The sequence below is a fragment of the Ovis canadensis genome, chromosome 15 (genome assembly GCF_042477335.2).
Source record: "Ovis canadensis isolate MfBH-ARS-UI-01 breed Bighorn chromosome 15, ARS-UI_OviCan_v2, whole genome shotgun sequence".
Lineage (NCBI taxonomy): Eukaryota > Metazoa > Chordata > Mammalia > Artiodactyla > Bovidae > Ovis > Ovis canadensis.
The window spans coordinates 88,658,159-88,682,003 of NC_091259.1; the positions used below are offsets into that span (position 1 = coordinate 88,658,159).

General features: G+C 50.7%; 1 pseudogene; it reads right to left on the minus strand.

Moving 5' to 3' along the window:
- Positions 1-191: 191 nt before the first annotated feature.
- LOC138420246 (olfactory receptor 5P56-like) lies at positions 192-23,585 on the minus strand (annotated as a pseudogene).
- Between the last annotated feature and the right edge of the window lie 260 nt (positions 23,586-23,845).

Here is a 23,845-nt window from a genome sequence, read left to right on the forward strand (position 1 = left end):
TTCCTAAGGGATGATAAATAATAGTACTCATTTCAACTTGTTGTGTGAAGACTGAATGAACTGGTATGTGTTGGTCATTTAAACGGTGCTGGTACAGGCTCCCCTCCATTCAGGGGAATGGGTTAACATCACCCATGCTCCACCTTACGCCTGCCACGTTGTGGCTTGGGGGTAGACTGTTCCACCCTGTGTTAGGAAGGCGGCAGGCCGAGGCATCTCTTCTTTAGAGCAGCCTTCAAGTCTGTATTCCTCAGGCTGTAGATCAGAGGGTTCAGCGAGGGGATGGTCACCATGTGGAAGTCAGACACCACCTCGTTCTGTTCCGAGGAGCTGCGAGAGCTTAGCTGGGTGTACATAAAGCTGGTGGTGCCGTAGAAGAGGCAGAGGAGGGCGAGGTGGGAGGCGCACGTGGAGAGGGCTTTGCTCTGAGCTTTGAGGGAACGCATTGTTCAGACGGTCACCAGGATGTAGGCACAGGAGACCAGGGTAACGGCGATGGTAAGGAGGATAACCAGGGTAGCAGACGCGAAGATGACGGCCTCAGCCTGGGCTGTGTCTCTGCAGGCAAACTGGAGCACCAGGGGGATGTCGCAGAAATAGTGGTTAATGATTTGGGGCCACAGTGGGGCAGCCTGAAGACGGTCCTGGTCAGCAAAGCTGAACTGGCAACAGAAGCCGTGTAGGTGGCCGCCACCAGCTGGACACAGAGACGCGGGGACGTGAGGCTGCGGTAGAGGAGAGCGTGGCAGACGGTGGCGAATCGATGGTAGGCCATGACGGCCAGGATCAGACACTCGGCGGTGCCGTGACGCGCCGTGAGGGCCATCTGGACCACGCAGCCTGCGAAGGAGATGGGCTGGCTGGAGGCGAGCAAGCCCCACAGCAGCCCAGGGGTGTTCACCGTGGAGAAGGAGGAGGCTATGGTGGAAAGCACGCTCAGGAAGAAGTACGAGCGTGTGGAGCTGCGGCTCTGCGTGGATCAGGCTGATCATGCCCACGTTGCCCAGGAGGGTGAGCAGCAAGAGCGCAAAGAGGCCGCCCCCGAGCCCCGCCCGTGCTGTGAGCCCAGCAGGACGAACCAGCTGACGTGGGTGCAGTTCTCAGCTGCGGGGCACCTGTCAGGGCAGAGATGCCCACTCAAGGCCCGCTCACACCCTCGAGGCAGACCCGGGGTCCGGGCTGACGTTCGCTTAATGCCTCTCGAGTGGGCGGTGCTAGCGGGACGCTGGTGTGGATTGAACACCTCCTGTGTGTCACATGCTGACTCATTTCCTAAGCGGCTGTTGAAAGCGCACGCATGCTTTCTCATTTCGATACTATGCCCATTTAACTATTCACAATAGCCGAGACATGGAAGCAACCTAAATGTCCCCTGGCAGCTGAAGAGGTAAAGGAGATGTGAGGCAGGTATGCCGTGGGTGTCAGTCGGCCGTAAGGAGAGCGAAATATCGCCACCCGCAGCGGCATGGAGGCCCAGGGCCATCATGCCAAGTGGAGGGAGTCAGGAAGAGGAAGACAAGTACCGTTCGGCATCACATGTGGAATCTAAAAGATGATGCGAGTGAACTGGCCCATGAACCGGAAGCAGACTCACAGGCACGGAGCACGGACGTGTGCTTGCAAAGGGCACGGTGTTCGTGCGGGTGGCTTGGGAGTTTGGGATGAGCAGGTACAGACTATTGCATAGCATGTATGCAGACTGTAGCATGTACACAGACTGTTACATACAGGGTGGATAAACAGCAAGGTCCTACTATGCAGCGCATGGAACTACATTCGGTATCCTGTGATAAACCATAATGGGGAAGAATATGAAAAAGAACCTTTAGCTATGTGTAACTGAATCACTTTGCTGTATAGTTGAAATCAGCACATTATAAATCATCTATACTTCAATAAAATAAATTTAAAAATAAATAGAACGTAAAAATATTATGTAAAAATATTATCCCCACTTATATTTAGTGAGATTAGCAACTTGATCAAGGTCAGAAAGCTAGGACATAGGAAAGTGGGATTAGAACTCAGTCAAATGAATTATCACAAGCCTTTTGCATAGTCACAATCATTTTTGTCCCCAAATTTCCTGTTCCGTGGGGAACTGGCATCGCTGATGAGTGTTGGAGGCCTGGTGTGTTGGCCCAGAGGGGGAATGCATGACAGGACTAATCTGTAGCTTATTTGGGGGCAAAGGAGCCGACAGTGCCGGCCCCTCAGGCCAGGGACGCAGGAGACTGGGCCTAATGTCACCAGAGCCCAGGGTGACCCAGGAGAGCAGCGGTTTGTCCCCGTGTTCAGGTTGACTTGTATCTGTCAGGAAGATTTGCTGAAGTCCCCACCCCGGTACCTGTGAATGTGACCTTATTTGGAGATGGGGGTCTTTGCAGGTGTGAGCAAGTTGGATCCTATTCGATTAGGGCGGGCCTTCAATCCACTAGGACTGGGGTCCTTATGAGAAGAGAAAGTGGGGGCTCCGCTGGTGGCTCAGGGGTGAAGAAGAGTCCCCCTGTCAACGCAGGGGCCACGAGCTCGTCCCCTGATCCAGGAGGACCCCACATGCCGCTGAGTGACTCAGGCCGTGTGCCGCTGCTGGAGAGAGCCCACCGCAACAAGACCACCCAGCACAGCCAAGTAAACAAACAAACAGACAGACGAAGTTAAGACGAGAATGGGGAGACACAGGGAGGAGAATGCCTGTGAAGGGTCAGACTCAGGGGAGGTGGCCGTGTGAAGACAGGCAGAGACCGGGGTAACGCTGCCACAGGAAAAGAGATTCGGTGATTTGAAGAGCTGGCTCAGTGCCAAAGCCCCTGATGCTGGGAGGGATTGAAGGCGGGAGGAGAAGGGGACGACAGAGGATGAAAGGGTTGGGCGGCATCACTGACTCGATGGACATGGGTTTGGGTGTGCTCCGGGAGTTGGTGATGGACAGGGAGGCCTGGTGTGCTGCAGTCCATGGCATCACAAAGGGTCGGACATGGCTGAGACTGAACTGACTGTCACAAACCTGGAATGCCTAGAGCTTCCAGAAGTTGGAAGAGACAAGGAAGCATCCTTCCCTCGAGGCTTCCGAGGGAGCTTGGTTCTGCTAGGAGCTTCACGTTGGACGTGTAGCCTCTGGAACTACAAGGGAGCGTATTTCTCTTGTGTGACTCTGCACGCTTTGTGGGACTTTGTTACAACAGCCGTTGGAGACCACCACTCCCATCTGGGGACCCTCCTGGCTCTTGATGGAGGCTCCTGAGCCATTGTCAGGAGCCTGGGGTTTCTGATCCATGTCTACGACAGAGCAGAGACTCCAAGGGGAGAAAATGAAGTGACACAGAGCCAAGTCTGTTCTATCATTTACTACTAGCTAAGAAAAAGATTTATCTGGCGCCGGGAGCCAGCGTGAGGAACTCCGCCCATGGCAAAGGTCTTGAGGAAGGAGGCATATGCAAAGGCGGATCGAGCCTCAGGAAACCCCCTGTTCCCAAGCATCTACCCCCCAAACCAGGGTCTGCCTACTTTACTGTTTTATGCTCTCACCTATACCCCTGACTTTACGGGGGGCTGACCCCCATTACCTCTCGCGAGGAGTTAACTTACAGCTCCAAGTCAGTAAAAATTCCTGGGCGTGACAAGAGTGTTTCAACTTACGAACTCCTCTGAAGGTTATCTAGCCTGCTTGTACAGGTTTGTCCGGCCACATGTGATTGTTTACAGCCTCCCAGTTGTGAGAGGCATGAGATGTTTTAGACTTACTAAAGGCAGATTCTTTTTGGAAGTTAGAAATTGTTGGTATAGTGGGCTGGTTAGGAATTATATTGGTGAAGGGTTTTTCATTTGTTGTGCCAATAACTGCTGCTAATTCCCTGCCCTGGGTGTGACAAGGGTGTCTCAGGTCAAACCTCTCCGCTGGCAGACTAGCTTGTGTGACAGGATTATCCATACTCCTGCCAAGCACATGATTGTTTACTACCTCTCAACCAGAAACAGCACAGAGAGCTTGGAGTATTTTGAAAGTCTTAATTAGCATAGCACTTTTCTCATTGTTGAGTCAATGATTGCCGCCAGGCCTCCATATCCTTAGGCACCTGGGAATATATTAATCAATGTATTTGGAATATAGGAAAGGGAATATAGTAGTTTTTGATGTTAGCAATACTAGACTTTTTGAGTTAATGAATTTTCTCTTTTGTAATAGATCACTGTACTTTGTTATAAATCACTGTGTCCTTGCTATACAAAAATGTAACTTCATCACTATCTTAAGACTAAATAGATCTTAAGGGGAACATTGGTGAAAGGATTTTCATTTGTTGGGCTGATGCTTTGCTGCTAAATCTCCATGTTCCTTGCCCTTATAATGAATATAACTAGCATATAGGAGAAATAAGTATTAACCTTTAAGACTAATCATGTTAACCTTGGGTTAAATAAATTCCTTTCTTGATTGTAACTCACTACACCCTCACCCTATAGGAATGCAACTTTATTTGGAGGGTGCTGCCTGGTTTAAGAAAAAACACCCTTGGAAAAAATAAGTTTTTTGGTTATCAGAAAGAAAGGGTCATAAAATGTCAGCAGGTCTCACTCACGGCCAGAAGAGGATGTAAACCCCCTAAAACCTTTTTTTATGCATTTATGTGAAGCACCTGATTTTGACAAAGGTCAGGTCTGCTGACCGCCGCGTGACTCTGTATTCATCCCTACGTGTAACAAAAGGTATATAAGCAAACCTAAAAAATAAAGGAATCTGATCAGTTTCTGGAAAGACTGATTCCCCCGTGTTGTTTCTTGCTCCCCGTTTTTCTGGCTGAATTCCCATCTGGAGCGTGGGTGCTCGCCATGTCTCCTTACTTGCCCCGGTTTTTAAGTTCCACGCGAGAAGGAGCCCAAGGAGGGGCACCTTCCGATATTCAAGTGGCGCCGGCGGCCCAACGTAGGTGGTGCAAACTCCTTGTCTTGGAATTTTACTGGTATCCCACGTAAACCAAGTTATTCAGCCTCTTTTTCTCCGCTAATTTTCTAATCTCTCTCTATCGGTAATTAAATAAGTTTTTTCCTAGGACGCCTATTCTGTCCCCACCTTCGAATTACCCTGGATCCACTGGGGCTGGACCCCGGCAATCCAGGCTAATGGGCAGCTACAGTAAATATGAAAACTCCTGTTCGACAAGACTGTAACCAAAGAGCAACCTCCTGTGCGCTAGCTATTAACCGAAGGCAGCCGGGCATGCAGATCTGCGGCTCTGGGGTCCGAGGCCGGGCGCAATTCTGAAGGCAGAATTTCGTCCCCAGCAAGCCCAGGCCAGCCTTCTCATGCCCTCCTCCCTCACCTCCCCAGAGGGGCTCTCTCCGCTGTAGTCTCGCTCCCAAGCACTTCCGTCTGGAGGACCCCGCCATCTAGATTTTCAGATCGCCACGGCTGCTCACTGTTCTGAGGGGAAACCCTGGGGTGGGGTCCCGGCCAGGGTCTGCTCTCTTTGGCTGGACATCTGCTCGATGAGTGGAGTGTCGGCTCCGGATCGGTGCCTGTGGCTTTCCGGTTGCTACATTTCGTAGTTCTGAATGGTCTGGATGAGGCTGGGAGCAAAGGAGGGATAAGACAGCGTCTCTTTAGAGTTTTCAGGATAATGAGAAATAGGTGGTGTCTGTGTGTGTGTTTGTTGCTCAGTCGTGTCCGACTCTTTCCAACCCCATGGACTGTAGCCTGCCAGGCTCATCTGTCCATGGGATTTTCCAGGCAAGAATACTGGAGTGGGGTGCCCTTCCCTTCTCCGGAGGATCTTCCTGACCTAGGGATCGAACCCAGGTCTCCTGCATGACAGGCAGATTCTTTACCATTTGAACCGCAGGGAAGTCTAAATAAGGTGGTGTCTAAATCAAAGCTACTAACATGACTATGTGCCATCAGCATCTACTGACAAGTCAGTCTCTTGCCGATAAGAAGAAGGGGATATTTCTTCTGCGCTTATGACGTGGCCTTCCCTAAAGCGAGGACCCGTTGTGCAACAGTCCTGACACCCTCTTCTCCTAGAGGAGGAATTTTTGTGACCAGTGAGTTTGGGATAAGGCCCTGGATGTGTCTAGCTCTGCTTTGCTCTCTCCTTTGCTTTACTAGAAGCACAGGTTTCGCTCTGCTCTGCTTCTCTGTAATGTAGATCTGAAAACTAGGTCATTGTCTGAGTTTTCAGAAGACCACTTACAAGGCTGAGTCATGTTCTGGAGCACCAGAGTTTTTTTCAGTCGGGCAGCTGGTATTTCCCGCTCCGTCTGCCTTGCTTCTACCTTCTCTCTCTTAATTGGCTCAGAGTTTGCAGAGAGGAGAGATGCTAGCTATCGAGATGCTTCAAGACCTCAGAGAGAACAAGATGGGAGCTGGCAGGCATGCTTTCCCTGGCCTGTCTCTTCAAGGAGTCCCTGAGCTGGGTCAGGACACCGACAGGGTTAAGGGGTGAGGCGGTGGAAACAGTGGGTGTGGTTAGACCTCGGAGGACCAGGGTTCATAGTGGTAAACTCCTGGATGAGAGAGCCGGCCGCAGCTCCTCTGCTGAGATGCTCACGAGGGGCTGCTGTGGTGATGTGAGTGCATGAAGGAGACTGAAGGGTCCCAACATGAAGGAAAGAGGGGCTCATCAAGGTCAGCAGGGGGGTGGCTCGTGACCGTGGGTGCCGTTGAAGGATGGGGAGGCCGTGCGAGTTTCTGCAGGTCTGCTGTTCCCATGGACGCCTTCCAGAGTCATGGATGGGTCCCGGCTTTCCCGTGGACGCCTTCCAGAGTCATGGATGGGTCCCGGCTTTCCCGTGGACGCCTTCCAGAGTCATGGATGGGTCCCGGCTTTCCCGTGGACGCCTTCCAGAGTCATGGATGGGTCCCGGCTTTCCCGTGGACGCCTTCCAGAGTCATGGATGGGTCCCGGCTTTCCCGTGGACGCCTTCCAGAGTCATGGATGGGTCCCGGCTTTCCCGTGGACGCCTTCCAGAGTCATGGATGGGTCCCGGTTCTCCCTCTGACCGCCCCTGCTCTTTCCTCGGCACAGGAATCGCTGCTTTTGGTTATAACTTTAAACGCTCAATAAATGAAAGTGAAGTCGCTCAGTCGCGTCCCACTCTTTGGGACCCCTTGGCTGTAGCCCACCAGGCTCCTCCATCTGTGGAATTTTCCAGGCAAGAGTACTGGAGTGGGTTGCCGTTCCCTTCTCCAGGGGATCTTCCCGACCCCGGGATCGAACCCAGGTCTCCCGCACTGCTGGCAGACGCTTTACCGTCTGAGCCACCAGGGAAGCCCCAAGAATACTGGAGTGGATTGCCCTGCCCTCCTCCAGGGCATCTTCCCGACCCAGAGATCGAACCCGGGTCTCCCGCGTTACCCGTGGTCCCTTTGCCCTCTGAGGCAGCAGGGAAGCCGAGGCAGTATGTACCAGTACGCAGGTCTGCTTTTTAACAGACATTTACTCACCAGTACTGGTGACATTTACTCACCAGTACTGGTCATTTTTAACCATGAGGAAATGCTGTTCAGCTTCTGGAGGACTGGCGTTGAGAGCCCCGTAAGTGGAGAGCATTTGTAGGCATTTAAACAAGACAGCGACCTGCCAGACTAAGCTGTTAAAGTGAATTTAAGGGAAATTAGACAGGAGGCGGGGAGCTGCATTTGGCAACTGGTCGCAGTGGCCTTAGCTGAGATGATGCTGTCTTCTTGGCTCACAGATACTCTAATGGCCTTATTAGGACTGGAGACACAGTGGAGATCAAGGTAGGGGAGACCCTTGCTCCCGGAGAGAGGGGAAAGGTCAGGGAAAGAGCTGGGAGATGGGTTTATCCCTGCTTGCTCATTAGTTGGGTATGTGGGCTGAAGGAGAGTCAGGTGTGACATCCCGGGTCCTGGTTTGAGTGATGGAGTGAACAACGGCGTCATTCACTCTAACGAATAATAGACTTGAGGAGGGGTGTGTTGAGTTCCATTTTTTAAAAAAATATTAATTTGTTTATTTGGTCTTAGTTGTGGCTTGTGGGGTCTAGTTCCCTGACCGTGGGTCAAACCCAGGCCCCCGCATTGGGAGTGTGGAGTCAGCTACTGGACCACAAGGGAAGTACCGGTGAGGCCCGTTTTTGACCGAGAGAGCCCAGTACACAGATCCGGGAGATGGTGGAGGGCAGTCTACCATTCTGAAGCTTGGGAGGAAGGTCTTTGCAGGGGACGCAGGCTTCAGAGTTGATGGACATGTTCGGTCATTCAGAATGCGTCTGCTGTGCGTGTGCTGGGCACAGGGTGGGAAGTGAGGATCCAGTGGTAAGGGAGACAGACATGGTGCTCATCCTCATGGAATTAGAGGGAGAGCCAGACATTAATAAGATAGCCACACAAATTACTGAAAATTGCAGCTGGGGCAGTAACTGCAACGTGGAGGCACTTAGCGCTGTAAGCCTAACACTTGGGCTCAAGAAGACCAAGGAGCATTTTCCGCAGGAAGAGTTTTTTGTAGGAGGAGAGTGGGCACAGTCCATGCAAAGGCCCTGAGGTCTGAGCAAGCCTCTCGAGGATGAGGAGCTGGGAGGGGCCAGTGCTGGCAGAGGGCAAAGAGCGAGGGTGTGCAAGCTGAGACCGGCAGGCGGGCAGCGATTTGGAACTCTCAGTGAGTGCTTTCTGTGTGTCAAGCGCCATCCTAAACACCGTTCATGTAACTTAATCCTCCCAACACCCTTATCAGATGCGCTGTTGAAATCTCTATCTTACATATGCGGAAACTGTGGGACAGAGAAGTGAGGGGACTTGCCCAAAGGCTCAGCTAGTAAGTGGCTGAAGCGGGGTTTGAATCCAGATGACCAGGTTTACAGCCTACACTGTTATTGTCTGGTACCCTAGGTTATGTTAAGAATATATATATATTTTTGGATGTGGGATACCATAAAAGATGGAGGAGGGAATGGCAACCCACTCTTGCCTGGAGAATTCCATGAACAGAGGAGCCTGGCGGGCTACAGTCCACAGGGTCGCAAAGAGTTGGACGCAACTGAGTGACTAACACACACCATAAAGGAATTTTAACCGAGAAGATGACAGGGCCGTATTTGCTTTTTGATAAGATCAGTCTAAATGCATATTAAAGAGCAGAGACATTACTTTGCCGACTAAGGTCCGTCTACTCAAGACTATGGTTTTTCCTGTGGTCATGTATGGATGTGAGAGTTGGACTGTGAAGACAGCTGAGCGCCAAAGAATTGATGCTTTTGAACTGTGGTGTTGGAGAAGACTCTTGAGAGTCCCTTGGACTGCAAGGAGATCCAACCAGTCCATCCTAAGGGAGATCAGTCCTGGGTATTCATTGGAAGGACTGATGCTAAAGCTGAAACTCCAATACTTTGGTCACCTCATGCGAAGAGTTGACTCATTGGAAAAGACTCTGATGATGGGAGGGATTGGGGGCAGGAGGAGAAGGGGACGACAGAGGATGAGATGGCTGGATGGCATCACTGACTTGAGGGATGTGAGTTTGAGTGAACTCCAGAGCTGGTGATGGACAGGGAGGCCTGGCGTGCTGCGATTCATGGGGTCGCAAAGAGTCGGATACGACTGAGCAACTGAACTGAACTGAACTGAACTGAAATGCAGCTGTGAGGATGTGATTGGAGGAGGGTCTGTAGATGGGGGGGATTTGTTGGGGGGATACTGAAGTCATCTAGGAGGGACTCGTCGCTTAGACTAGAGTGGCGGTAGTGGAGATACTTAGAGGGAAGCGGATCTGAGAGCTGCTCAGCTGTCGCTGTGCAGGGTTTGGTGATGGGCTGAAGTGCCATGTGAGGAGGAGAGCATGTCAGGGCGAGCTCTGAAGTCTCTGGTCTACAAAGTGAAGATGGTGGTTGAAGCTGAAACAGGATAAGGTGTGAGCTATAAAAGCCAAGAGACCCCAGGGTACCACCCTAAGGAAATTAATTTCAACCTTACTGCTCACTGCTTCTGAGCTCCAGTTTCTCCTTGTTCATCCAAGTGTTCAGGCTGGTGGTTGGACTGGAATAGTGTGAGCGGGTTTGTGAAGGAAGCCAAGACCTCACTGGAATTAGGATTCCATCTCTCAGCCCACTCCCCTGTGGTTTGATGGAGAACATCCATCCGTGAGCCTGGTTTTTGCAGACCTCTTGGGGGTATTTGTCTCCTCTTTTCACTGATGGCCTCTGACCAGCTTTCTCAAGAGAACTTCCCAACGAGTTGTGACAAAGCTTTGGGATTCCTTATTGCTGGGAAGACTCTTGTCTTAAGTTTCATCTGACTTTTCTTCATCCTGACCCCGGGAGTTCAGAAATGTGCCAGAGGGAGTCTGTGACTCATTCTCCCAGGAGCAGACCTAAACTGCAGGTGGTCCCCGAGGGATGCTGGAGAGGTCCTGGGGAAGGTTGTCTGGAAACCGCTGTGGACAGATGGTCTTCACTGACAGCGTCCAACCACGGTGAGCCTCTCTTCCCAGGTTACTGAGACTCAGAAAGCCAAGATGTACACAGGGACGCAGTCAACATAATCCTCAGGTCTCACGGGAAGTGACGGGAAGTAACGGTGCCGTCAACATGTGAGCTCTTCGACCGGGAGCTGTGGCTTCCCCAGCTGTCATTTCCTCTGATCTTCAGAACATCTCTGGGAAAAAAGCATGCATATTATACCTGCCATAAGCATACAGCTGGGCTTCCCAGGTGGCTCAGTGGTAAAGAATCCACCAGCTAAGCAGGAGATGCGGGTTCAGTTGCTGGGTTGGGAAGATCCCCTGGAGAAAAGACACGGCGACCCGCTGCAGTGCTCTTGCCTGGGAAGTCCCGTGGATGACGGAGCCTGGTGGGCTGCAGTCCCTGGGTAGCAAAGAGAAGGACGTGACTGGGCAGCTGAACAACAACAACAACAAATAAATGTACAATAATGGGATTATACCATAATTGCTTGATTTGCTTAACAATATTCCAAATACATCTCTCCACCAAAAAGAGAAAAACAAAACATAATTCTTCCCACCTACAAAATAGCTCTACTGTCTTTGTAGAAATAACACATGCTAGTCATAAAAAAATGTAAGCAACACAGAAAAGAACCAAGTAGGAAGCGGAACGTCATCTAAAACCCTGGCACCACAGAAAGTGGGCATTGGTGAGCGTTCCCGTTACACGTTTCTTAATGCACTCATGACCGCAATTTCCCATAAGCAGAATCAAACAGAATTATACTGTTCAAGCTATTCGGTCGTTTACTTTCTCACTCATGCCGCGGACATTCCCCATATCAACCAATAAGTAATGGTCTACGTAGTTGTATTTAATCATTACTTTTTTTTTTTTTTTTGCTGTGTGTCCTCATTTACTTAACTGGCCCCCTGGGTTGACGATAAGGTATTTGTGAGTTTTCGCTGTTGTAAATAACTTTGGCAGATGTCCCTAGGTGTGGACCCTGAAGAGCCTAGTCTCGGGAGAACAAGGTGTAGAGAGCCTGATTCTCACAGGCCAGGAAGGAAGACATTGGCTCATTCCTCGGGGGCCTTGGCAACTTGGGTTTCCACGATCCCAGGGGACATCTCCGCACACAGCAAGGGCCTCGTTAGGCAAATGACTTGTTTGGGTAGGAGAGATTCAGTCCCGAGACTACTGGTCTGGGAGAGAGTCTCAGCAGATGAGTGGCTGAACGGCCCATGTTTCCTGCAGGTAAGAGGAGGTTGATTCATGTGGGAGAGACCTGCTGAATCTCACCAGCAGAAGTGAAACAGGGCCGAGTCCTCTGCCTTTCGAGCTGGGTCCCACCTGCACAAGATGTCTGATGCGTCTTCCCCAGGAACCTGCTTCGAGCTGCCGGTCCTCTCCCCAGGAGCACTGCGTCTCCCTTGTTGTGCTGGATTTTGTCATGATGCCTAAGCATCAGGGCTCCTCCATGGAGCTCTTGGAAAACAATTCTTCCCACGGCATGTGGGACCTTAGTTCTCTGACCAGGGGTTGAACCCAAGCCCTCTGCACTACAGTTCAGTTCAGTTCAGTCGCTCAGTCGTGTCTGACTGTTTGCGACCCCATGAACCGCAGCACACCAGGCCTCTCTGTCCATCACCAACTTTCAGAGTCCACCCAAACCCATGTCCATTGAGTCGGTGATGCCATCCAGCCGTCTCATCCTCTGTCGTCCCCTTCTCCAGCCTTCAATCTTTCCCAGCATCAGGCTCTTTTCCAATGAGTCAGCTCTTCGCATGAGGTGGCATCAGTCCTTCCAATGAACACCCAGGACTGATCTCCTTTAGGGTGGACTGGTTGGATCTCCTTGCAGTCCAAGGGACTCTCAAGAGTCTTCTCCAACACCGCAGTTCAAAAGCATCAATTCTTCGGTGCTCAGCTGTCTTCACAGTCCAACTCTCACATCCATACATGACCACAGGAAAAACCATAGCCTTGACTAGACGGACCTTTGTTGGCAAAGTAATGTCTCTGCTTTTGAATATGCTATCTAGGTTGGTCATAACTTTTCTTCTAAGGAGCAAACATCTTTTAATTTCGTGGCTGCAGTCACCATGGTGGAGTCGTAACCACTGGACCACCGGGAAGTCCTGGATAACGGTTCTTGCCTGACGGGAGGGGACTGCTCTGGGTCTTTGCTGCAAGAGCATGGCCTCTGGAGCATGGGCTCAGTATTTGTGGTGCAGGGGCCTGGCTGCCCCGAGGCATGTGGGATCCTCCCAGACCAGGATTGAACCCATGTCTTTTGCATTGGTAGGTGGATTTCTAAACGCTGGACCACTGGAAAGTCCCTGGATAAAACTTTTATCCACTCTCATACAGGTATATGTATGGCTGAGTCCCATTGCTCTCCACTCAAAGCTATCACAACATTATTAATTGACTATAGTTCCCAAAAAAGGAGAGAATTCACAACCGTTCTCTTCCCTCGCTTCAGTTAAGCTTGGCCACATCACTGGGCTTGGTCCTGGGAGGGCGAAGGAAGGTGCTCTGTGCCCTGTCTGAGCACAGACGTGCCTGAAGCTGCCCCGTGTCCTCATGTCCCCTCTTTCCCTCTGTTGTGACAGCAGCCATGTCCAGACATAGGAATTTCTCTTACGTCAGCCCAAGGCTTGGGATGAAAAGTAGCGGGCTCACTACTGACTCAAGACAGACGTGGACAAGAGTGAGAAGTACACTTTCTGCTGTTGTAAGCCAACGAGATTTGGGCATTTGTCGGTTGATATGGTAAAGAATCCGCCAGCAATGCGGGAGACCTGGGTTCTATCCCTGGGTTGGGAAGATCCCCTGGAGAAGGGAAAGGCTACCCACTCCAATATTCTGGCCTGGGGAATCTCATGGACTATAGTCCACGGGAATGCAAAGGGCTGGACACGACTGAGCGACTTTCACATTCACTTCCTGTTACTATGGCAGCCTCCTGTTCATACGGTCATAGCCCTCTCTTGGCCGAGACCCTGCTTCTGTCTGCTCGTCCTGTCTCAGATGGTCCATGCTTCTCAGGCTTCTCCTCTCTGTCTCCTCCGAGAAGCTTTCATTCACACTTGCTGAGCCTGCATGTAGTCGATTGACCTAAGGCAGTTTTTAAAAACTGTTTTCGCTTTTATTTAAAGACACTTTTTTGTTTGTTTTCTGTTTTCAAATTCTGTTCCTACATTTGCATTTAACTTCTAAATAGTTTTATTTTAGTTTTGGCTGTGCCGGGTCTGCGCTGCGTGTGGGCTGCTCCCTAGCTGTGGTTAGAGGACGTCTCACTGCAGCGCCTTCCCGTTGTGGAGCACCGTCTCTGGGCCTGCGGGCTTCAGTAGTTGCCACACGGCTCTGAGCTCAATAGTTGTGGTGCACGGGCTTAGCTGCTCTGTGGCACGTGGGATCTTCCCCGACCAGAGATCGAACCCACATCTCCTGTGTTGGCAGGTGGATTATATACCACTGAGCCTCCAGGGAAGCCCTCTAAAAGCACTTTTTTAATTGTGATGTAACTGACCTATAACATTGTTAGTTTTAGATATACAATATAATGATTTGATATTTACATATGCTGAGAAATGATCACCATAGTAAGTCTAGTTAACACCTGTCACCATACATAGTTATAATTTTTTCTTCTAGTGATGAGAAATTTTAAGGTCTACTCTTAGCAACTTTCAGAAATGCAATATTCTTAACTATAGTCACCATGCTGTACTGGAGAAGGAAATGGCAACCCACTTCAGTAGTCTTGCCTGGAGAATCCCATGGACAAAGGAGCCTGGTGGGCTACAGTCCATGGGGTCGCAAAGAGTCGGACATGACTGAGCGACTCACACACACACACACACACCATGCTGTACAGTACATCCCCGTGACTTACTTGTGTCAATACATTTTTTTAAAATATGAGAAGGTTCTAGTTGTTAGTAGCAGGTTCTGTACAACCCCATTCTTTCAAGCCTGATTGACAAGTGATATGAGCTCTTCCACAGCTGAAGCTGTTTCTTTATTATCTATCTCTGCTCACTTTGTGGGCTGAGGTGGGAGCATTAGAACACAGGCTTAATGTCACTGGTGGGAAGAAGGGAGGGGAAGTTTTGTTTCCATGGGAACAGAATAGCATCTCATGGTAGCTTTAAAAAAAATAAATGAAACTTGAGCTTGGAGATCAACTGTACTCACATAGTCTCTCTATGGGGACTGAGGTCTGCGTCATAACTGAGCGCATTGTTCTTGGAAATTCAGACCTCAGAAGAGATGATTATAAACCAATAAATAACTTCATTGCATGCTTTATGAAATTCCTGCCAGCCAATTTTTCTGAACAAATAGTTTGTACCTCTAGGCAAACATCTTTCTTGTTAAGACAATAGATCACTCTCTTGGATAAACAGTTTTCTCAACAAACAGCAGTTTACTTATTAAGATTTGTTTTCAGGTCCTTCCTCCCTTGTATCTGTCAATCCTAAACTATTACGTCACAAACTTTTTCCAGTCCTGATCTGCTCCCTGATTTGGAAAATCCACCTTAAACCACTTGAAGCCTGTCGTACACATTCTTTAAATTTGCTGTTCAATTGCTAAGTCATGTTGGACTCTTTGTGACCCCATGCGCTGCAGCACGCCAGGCCCCTCTGTCCTCCACCACCTCCTGGAGCTCGCTCAGACTTGTGTCCCTTGAGTTGGTGATGCCCTCCAACCATCTCATCCTCTGTCACCCCCCTTTCCTCCTTTTGAGAACCACCAATGGTGAAGAAAAAAAGAAGGAAAGAAACTGAAGAGGAACTAAAGAACCTCTTGATGAGGGTGAAAGAAGAGAGTGAAAACACTGGCTTAAAACTCAACATTCAAAAAACGAAGATCATGGCATCCGGTTCCATCACTTCGTGGCAAATAGGGAGAAACGTGGAAGGAGTGAGAGAATTTCTGTTCTTGGGCTTCAGGGTCACTGCAGACAGTGAGCGTAGCCATGAAATTACCTTCCTTGGAAGGAAGGCTATGACAAACCTAGACAGCACATTAGAAAACAGAGACATCACTTTACTGACAAAGGTCCATCCAGTCAAAGTCATGGTTTTTCCACTAGTCATGTATGGATGTGAGAGCTGGACCATAAAGAAGGCTGAGTGTCGAAGAACGGATGCTTTTGAATTATGGTAATGAAGAAGACTCTTGAGTGTCCCTTGGGCAGCAAGGAGATCAAACCAATCAAACCTAAAGGAAATAAAAACTGAATATTCATTGGAAGGACTGAGGCTGAAGCTCCAATACTCTGGCCACCTGATGCCAAGAGCTGACTCACTGGAAAAGACCACAGCGCTGGGGAAGATTGAGGGCACGAGGAGAAGGGGACAACAGAGGGTAAGATGATTAAATAGCATCGCTGACTCAATGCATGTGTATCTGAGCAAACCCCAGGGGATGATGGAGGACAGGGGAGCCCTGCGTCCTGCCGTCCGTGGGTCACAAAGAGCTGGACGCAACTTAGTGACTGAACAGCAACATTGAGAACTGCTAAGCTTCTGTGTTCTCTCTCACCACAGTAGGTTTAATAAACTTAGCTTTGGCTGAGGAACAGGTTTTCTGGTGGTCTTTCAAAGGGTTATCAACTGACAATCTGCTCTTTATCCAGGGTGACTTGGGGCCATTTCGGTTCCTGTTTTGGCCGCCTGATAACTGGGAAGACAAGCAGAGTTACATCACACGTAAGGGAGTTTGCGCCAGCAGTTTTATGAGTATACAGGTTCATTGCTCCTGCCAAGAGGGCTCAGATTGCATGTGAACAGGAAGCAGCCTTACATGGGACATGTTCTTTACTTCCTCCTCTTGCACAAGGCGTCCGTGGTGGCTCAGCTGATCAAGAACCCGTCTGCAATGCGGGAGACCTGGGCTCAGTCCCCGGGTTGGGAAAGGCTGCCCAGATGTGCACGGTCCATGGGGTGCAAAGTATCGAACTCAACCGAGCAACTCTTACTTTCACTTTTACGTGAGAGCTATTGAGGTTCTGGAGAAACAGACCCGGCTCTTGAGGTTCTGGGGAAATAGACCCGGCTCTCACTTGGGGGAGAGAGTCTCAAGCTGATTCTTTAAGCAACGGCACTCCTTCTCTAAGCCCCCAATTTAAAAAAAAATTTACTTAAAAAGTTCAACTTTTTAAATGGAAGGGTAATTGATTCACAATACTGTGTTGGTCTCTGCCTGACATCAACATGAACCAGCCGCAGGTGTACATATGTCCCCTCCCTCCTGACCCTCCCCCCGCCGCGCATCCCACCTCTACGTCGTCACCGAGCGCTGGGTTAGATCTCCCTGCGCCATGCAGCACATCCCCCTGGCTAGCTGTTAGGCACACATGTATATGTTTTTTACTTTACAGTATTGCACTGGTTTTGCCACACATCAACAGGTGCCGCATTTTCTGATGTGTGTGTCTCCGTGCTCCTCTCTCCATGCGCCCCTCCCTCTCCTTCCCCACCTGCGTCCACAAGCCTGCTCTCCCGGCCTGCGTCTCCACTGCTGCCTGCAGAGAGGCCCATCAGTACCTTCTTTCCAGATTCCATGCGTGTGTGTGAATGCGCAGCGTTTGTTTTTCTCTTTCTGACTGACTTCACTCTGTCTAGTAGGCTCGAGGTTCATCCACCTCTGTAGAACTGGCCCGAGTGCATCCCTTTTGGCTACTATTCCATTGCATATGCGTACCACGACTTCTTTACCCATTCATCTATTGACGGACGTCTAGGCTGTGCCCGTGTCCTAGCTATTGTAAACAGTGCTGTAATGAATGCCGGGGTGCATGTGTCTTTTTCAGTTATAGCTTTCTCAGGGTATATGCCAGTAGTGGGATGGTTGGACCGTATGGTAGTTCTTTCCTATCGTTTTAAGGAATCTTCATACTGCCTTCCTTAGTGGCTCTATCAGTTTCCATTTCCACCAACAATGCCAGAGGATTCCCTTTCCTCCACACCCTCTCCAGCATTTATTGTTTGTAGACTTTTTGAAAATGGCCGTTCTGATTGGTGGCCTGCCCTGATAGTTCAATTGGTAAAGAATCCGCCTGCAATGCAGGAGACCCCAGTTCAATTACTAGGTCGGGAATACCCCCTGGAGAGGGGATAGGCTACCCACTCCAGTATTCTTGGGTTTCCCCTTGTGGCTCAGATGGTAAAGAATCCACCTGCAATGCAGGAGACCTGGCTTTGATCCCTGGGTTGGGAAGATCCCCTGGAGAAGGGAAAGGCTTCCCACTCCAGTATTCTGGCCTGCATAGCCCATGGGGTCACAAAGACTCAGACACGACTGAGTGACTTTCACTTTCACTTTCATCCTGACCGGTGTGAGGTGATATCTCATCGCAGTTTCGATTTGCATTTCTGAAATAATTAGTAATATTGAGCATCTTTTCATGTGTCTTTTAGCCGACTGTATGTCTTCTTTGGAGAAATGTCTGCCCACGTTTTGACTGGGTTGTTTGTTTTTCTGGTATTGAGTTGTATGAGCTTCCAAGCCCCTGGTTTTGATCCTATCAATGAATCACTACTTGTCCACTCTTGAAACCAGCCTGGACTTGCCTTGGAAGGAAAAGATTGCTTGCTGTGACTCACACAGAAACTCTATGCTGACATTAAGGTGAAGCACAGAAAGCGGGTGATGGGGCCATAAGTGACTTAGGAGATGAGCTTTCTTTTGTGGCAAAGGAGTGAGGTCAAAGCAGTGGCACCCGGGGCCTTCCTTGCCTCTTTCTTCTGCCCCTTCTTTCCCACTGTTTTTTTCCTCTTCCAAGTGGCTCTTCAGGTGAGCTGTAGGAACTGAAAGCTCCTGGTAGGAGTCAAGACTCTATGGGATGATTAGAAAAGCTGGGTCCTGGGGGAAATATGCGAGAAGCTCTTTCAATATATTTTTGGAAGCAGTAGAAATGTAAATTTGTATAATTTTCTGCAAAAACCCAAGGAGGTTTAGGCCTTGCGGTAGAGCATAGACTTTGGAATCAGCTGAACTTGGGTCTGCCTTTATGAGCTGTATCTGACCTTGGATTTCTTGGACTCTCAGTTTTCTCATATATAAATAGGTCTAGCTGACTCATGGAATTGTTTTGAGGCTTAAATGAAATAGTGTGTTCCAGGTGCCTCCCAGAATGCTTGGCACCATAATATATATTCAGTAAATATTAGCTATTAATTTCATTATTGGGCAAATGCCTTCTTCAGGCAGCAGGAGTGTTTCGTGAAAGTCCTGGGCCTTATAGAGCAGGGACAACCGGTCTTCTTTTCATCTTCTGCTGTCTACAAGTTGCAGATCCAAAGAGGAAGAGGTGAACTGTGTATGAATCCATAAACCTGAATTGATATTCCCCCATTAAGTACCTTGCACTGTGCCAGGTTCAGTGGCGCACGAGGTGAAATACGAGCGTTGGTTCCTGCTTCCGAGAGCCTGCGGTTTATTTGGGGAAGCCAGAGACACAGCCAGATAACGACGGCGAGCGGAGTGTGTAGGACTGTAACTCCATAGAAATCATTCAGCTCTGTCCCAGGGACAAATGTGCTCACATCTGTCTGCTGTCCTGGGAGCGGAGAACAAGCAGGGGCTGGGGAGGAAACGGGTGTTGAATCAGAGTACACGTCACCGCAGCCTCTGAAGTGTTGCCTTTGGCCACTGCCTTTAATCGGGGGCAGGAGAGGTGTGGGGGATAGGTCAAGGTCAGATGCCAGAATAGGACAGGCCAGGTCTTTCAAAGAAGCTTGCATGTGTGCGAGCTAAGCTCTTCAGTCGTGTCCGACTCTTTGGGACCCCACGGACTGTCACCCACCAGGCTCCTCCATCCATGGGGTTCTCCAGGCAAGAACACTGGACTGGGTTGCCATGCCCTCCCCCAGGGGATCTTCCTGACCCAGGGGTCAGACATGCATCTTTTGTCTCCTGAATTGGCAAGTGAGTTCTTTATCATTTGGGAATCCCTCAAAGAAGCTTAACTCCAAACACATTTTGTACATAAGCAGGAGTCTGGAGGGATCTGAAATACCCCTTTACTCTGAGTCTGGCTCCTCACAAGCTAGCTGTGACTTCCAGTGGCCTTAAGGACAAGAAACCTGACCTACGTCTTGCCCCCAAGGACAATGCTTATTGGTCTAAGCTCATGCCTGACCCCGATTTCACTCACGATGCTGCCTTTCTTCACTTGACCTGGGTTTTGAAAAACCTTATCCTTCTTCTCCTGGTATCTGGCCCTTGGCTCATCCTTGGCTAGGGTTCCTCTGCTCTCCGGGCTCTGGTTACTTGTCCTGGCTCTGTCCTGCTGGAGGGCTTAACCCACCGCCTTGAGACCTGAGTTTTGCTTTGGGCTTTCAGGGAATGTTTCCTTCTTAATGTGACTAGGATGACGGTGACAATGAAGCAGAGCAAAGGAAGAGGATGGTCTCAGCCTGGCAATGTCGACACAGGCGAGCCGGAGGTTGGGCAGAGAGCCAGAGGCCACAGACGTGCTGACTGACGACTCTGGGCCTGCAGAAGGGCGAAAGGAAGAGGTCATCTTGCACGACCACATCTTGATACCAGCAGCCCATGCCCTTTCAATGCCCAGAGTGCATAATCCTAGAAGTGGGGAAACTGGTCTCCAGGGGTCATCTACTACAAACCACGCTATCTGCAAAGCTTTCTGCCATGTATTTAATCTTTACACAACTGTCTTGTTTACAGATTATGCTAGATTGTATGTGGCGAAACCAGACTCGGGCGCCGGTCCTGTGTTGATTCCACAACCCCTGTATCTTCTGTTTCATCGTATGCTGTCTCAGATCCACAGTCTTCTGTCTCAGCGTGTCTGGTTCACGGGGAAAGAGAAAGACAGAAATCTGGGAGAGTGACTGGGTGGCCGAGGAGGTCGATTCATTACCCCGTAGATCTACGTGGCCTGTGCTTTCTCAGGGACAGCTGCGCCCGGGAAGCGGCTGGCGTGGTGGAGAGGGGCTTAGCCAGGCTGGACGCGTCACTGTTTCCCGGGCCGGGGTCTCCTCTCGCGGAGAGCTGGCTCTGTGGCGGTGGTCTGCCACCCTTGTGATGCCGCGTTTTGTGACTTCATTAAACTTTCTCCCCTGGATAGAAATAATTAGGAAGGTAAAATTATAGAATAACACAGGTTAGAGAAAGTATTCAGTGTGAGGATGACTAATAACAACAGCTAATATGTGCGGAATGCTAATTAAGGGCCTGGCGCTGTTCTGAGCTCTTTATAGACCTTAAATCTCCTTTCATCCTCACAGACTGCCTCACAAGGTAGTTAATATTGACAGACTCATTTGTCAGGCCAACAGACCAAGGTCACAGAGCTCTGTGGGACAGAGCTGGGATCCAGTCCTGGGTCTGGCTGTCTTCAAAGTCCATCCTCTGAACCTCAAGAAGACACTGCCTCCCTAAGGAACAGGCAGCGTGAGACTGGATCAGACTGCACAGGCTCGTAGGGACCAAGCCCGATGGAGCCACCGCCGGGGACCGCGCGAGGTCTGGGGACTCAGGGCAGAATAATTCAAGGATGATCCGTTAAGGGTTATTTTGGTTATCTCTTTGCTATATAAGAAAGCTCCCTAACATGTATATCTTATAAATATGATGATCTGCTCTTTCTCACAGTTCTGGGGGTTAGGGGCTTGGGGCACATTTCTCTTCCCCTTCTCCTGGTACAGACGGAGGTCACTGCCTCAGCCACACAAAGCTGGCAGCTGGGCTGTCCTGCCAGGCTGTGGCCTGACCCAGTGTCGGGGGCTCAGAGCTTCCCATGGGGCGCTTCCCCGCAGCTGGCCGGGCTGGCCCACAGCACAGTGGCGGCAGGGCGGGCTTCTGAGACGAGGAGCTGGAAACCAGCTGCCCTCTTGGGGCTGGGGACTGGCCCACGGTCATGCCTACGGTTTGTTATTGGTCAAAGCAAGGCATGCGGGGAGCCGTCCAGTAAAACATAGCTGTTGGGACGTCCCTGGAGGACTCTGCGCTTCCAAGGCAGGCGGCGTGGGTTCGGTCCTCATTCAGGAAACTAAGATCCTGCCTGCCTCACGGTGCCGCCAAAAGATACAGCAATCCACACCTGGTACCCAGCTAAGCTTTAATGTCAGATGAGCGATCAGTTTTGGCTTGTGTCCCATGCAATATTGAGATACATGTAATCTGAAAAACTATTCATTGTTTATCCGAAATTCAATTTTAAGTGGGCATCTGTATTCTTATCTGCCAAATCTGGAGATCCTAGTCACAAGACTAGAGCAGATTCTATGGGGCGCAGACCTCCCCTGACCCCAGGCTTGATGGGAGGAGCGCCCGGACTTTCAGAGAAGGAGGGAGCTAATAGTCTCCATCCTTGGAGACTCTTCGCTCTACGTGTCCACAAAATATTTCCTACATAGTGCAGACAACGTAGCGGTTGGACGTTCCCGGGTCTGTTCCAATCTTGATTCTGCTGCTTCTCAGTATGTGACGCCGGGCAGGTTATCTTACCCTTCTGTGAGTCAGTTTTCTTATCTTAAGAATGGGGCTATCCGGAGTTTGGGCCTCATGACGGTTGTCGGTAGAATTTTGGGAGGAAATGGAGACACAGTGCCTCATAGACAGAAGGTGTCTGATGAACGTCAGCTGTAATTAAGGCAGGATTTTAAGTGAAGCTCTGGGTAAGGTTTCACTCCTACGGGGTGAGAGACGAGGGGGTAAAGGGGCCCCTGCCTCCGCCCTTGGCCGTCTCTTGGAGGCTCGCACCCGAGCTAAGCGCAGCTTTGCTTTTCATTTAGTTTCCCTCTTTGGCCGCGCTGGGTGGGCGCTGCAGCAGGTGGACGGTGCTGGCTCAGCTGCCTGTGGCACTTGGGATCTTAGTCCCCCTGCCAGGGATCGAACCTGTGTCCCCTGGATGGGAAGGCGGATTTTTAACCCCTGGACCACCAGGGAAGTCCCTCCAGCATGGTCTCTAATGCTGTCCTTGTACTGGCGGACTGGACAGTGGACCTGGTTCTTTCCTCAGGTTTGCCCCAGACGTAACACACACGTGTGATGCAAGTGCATTAGAAGACCACCCCCCCCCCCCCATGTCAGGGAACATTCGAACGGCTTTGTCACTTCCCCAGCTGCGTGTTCTGAGCTTCGTGTTGCACAGAGGATGGGTCCCCAGGAGAAACATACAGGAAAAATGGCAGAGTTTACCGTGAAGCAAATATTGGGTTGCAGAAGCGAAGGCTGAGAAATTGGGCCTTTGAGGAAAAGTACTAGCAGGATCCCTCCAGCCTGAGCTTCGGATGAGAGGAAGGAGTCTCCAGGCTCCTTGAAATGCAGGCGCCTCTGGAGCTTGAGAAAGAAGGCAGACCAGCTCGACCGCGTTCTGGAGGGGATGCTCTGGGCCTTGTCACGTCTGTGAGCGGCTGTCAGCCCCACGGCAGACTGGCGATCAATAAGCTGGAGCCACTGGTCTCCAGCAGATGCTGAACCCTGGGCTCACGTTGAGTTGGATTTAGCCGTGGGTTGCGGTGGTCACACCGAGTGACCGCTCTGGCTTCCCCAGGAGTCCCGCCGTGGGCACCCGGGGACGGAGCAGCCCGGGAGGCCTCGCACCCTGGGGGTGCACGTCTGAGCCCAACCCCTGTGCTGGGAGTCAGAGGTGGAGAGAGGCATGAAGACAGAGGTGTCGGAGGGGACTGATGAGAAATTCGAAGGATCCTATCCCGCCTGCCGGCCCTCAGGTCTGTCTCTGGCCTTCCCTGAGCACGATTTAAGAGCCTGCCGGTCTTGCTAACATCATTTTTGTTTCACGGACGGCTTTGTAAATTCCGTGATTGGGTCATTTTCACGAGGAGTGGCAGTGTTGAGCTCTGAAGCGCATGTGCGTTGAACAGCACACGGGCTGCTGGAGGCAGCAGCAACCCCCGAGGGGGCCACGCTGTTCAGGCTCCGAGGCCCTGCTTCGAGCGCAGCGCTTGTGGGGCATAGGGCTGTCTGGGTGATACTGACTCTGGAGGCTGGCCTTGACACCTCAGTCTCAGATTATCAGACATCATTTTAACATGCATTTCGGAGTAGAAGAACGGGGGTCTGAGGTTGACCGGGCCCCCTCCATGGGCAAATCCAGCTTCACAGGGCTCCTCCACACCCTGACTGCGAGTCAGGCGTCTGCTGCTGCTGTTCAGCGGCCAAGTCATGCCGACTCTTCCGGGCCTCATGGGCTGTAGCCTGCTAGGCTCCTCTGTCCCCGAGTTTGCTCAGGTTCGGGTCCATTCAGTCCGTGGTGCTGTCCAGCCATCTCATCCTCTGCCGCCCCCTTCTCCTTTGCCTTCGGTATTTCCCATCATCGGGTTCTTTTGCAATGAGTTGGCTCCAATGAGTCAGGCTTGCTTCCCATCTAACTCAGCTCCTTGGGACTGGCCGGTTTCTCTGAGGTTCCGGAGTGGGGGAGGGGTGA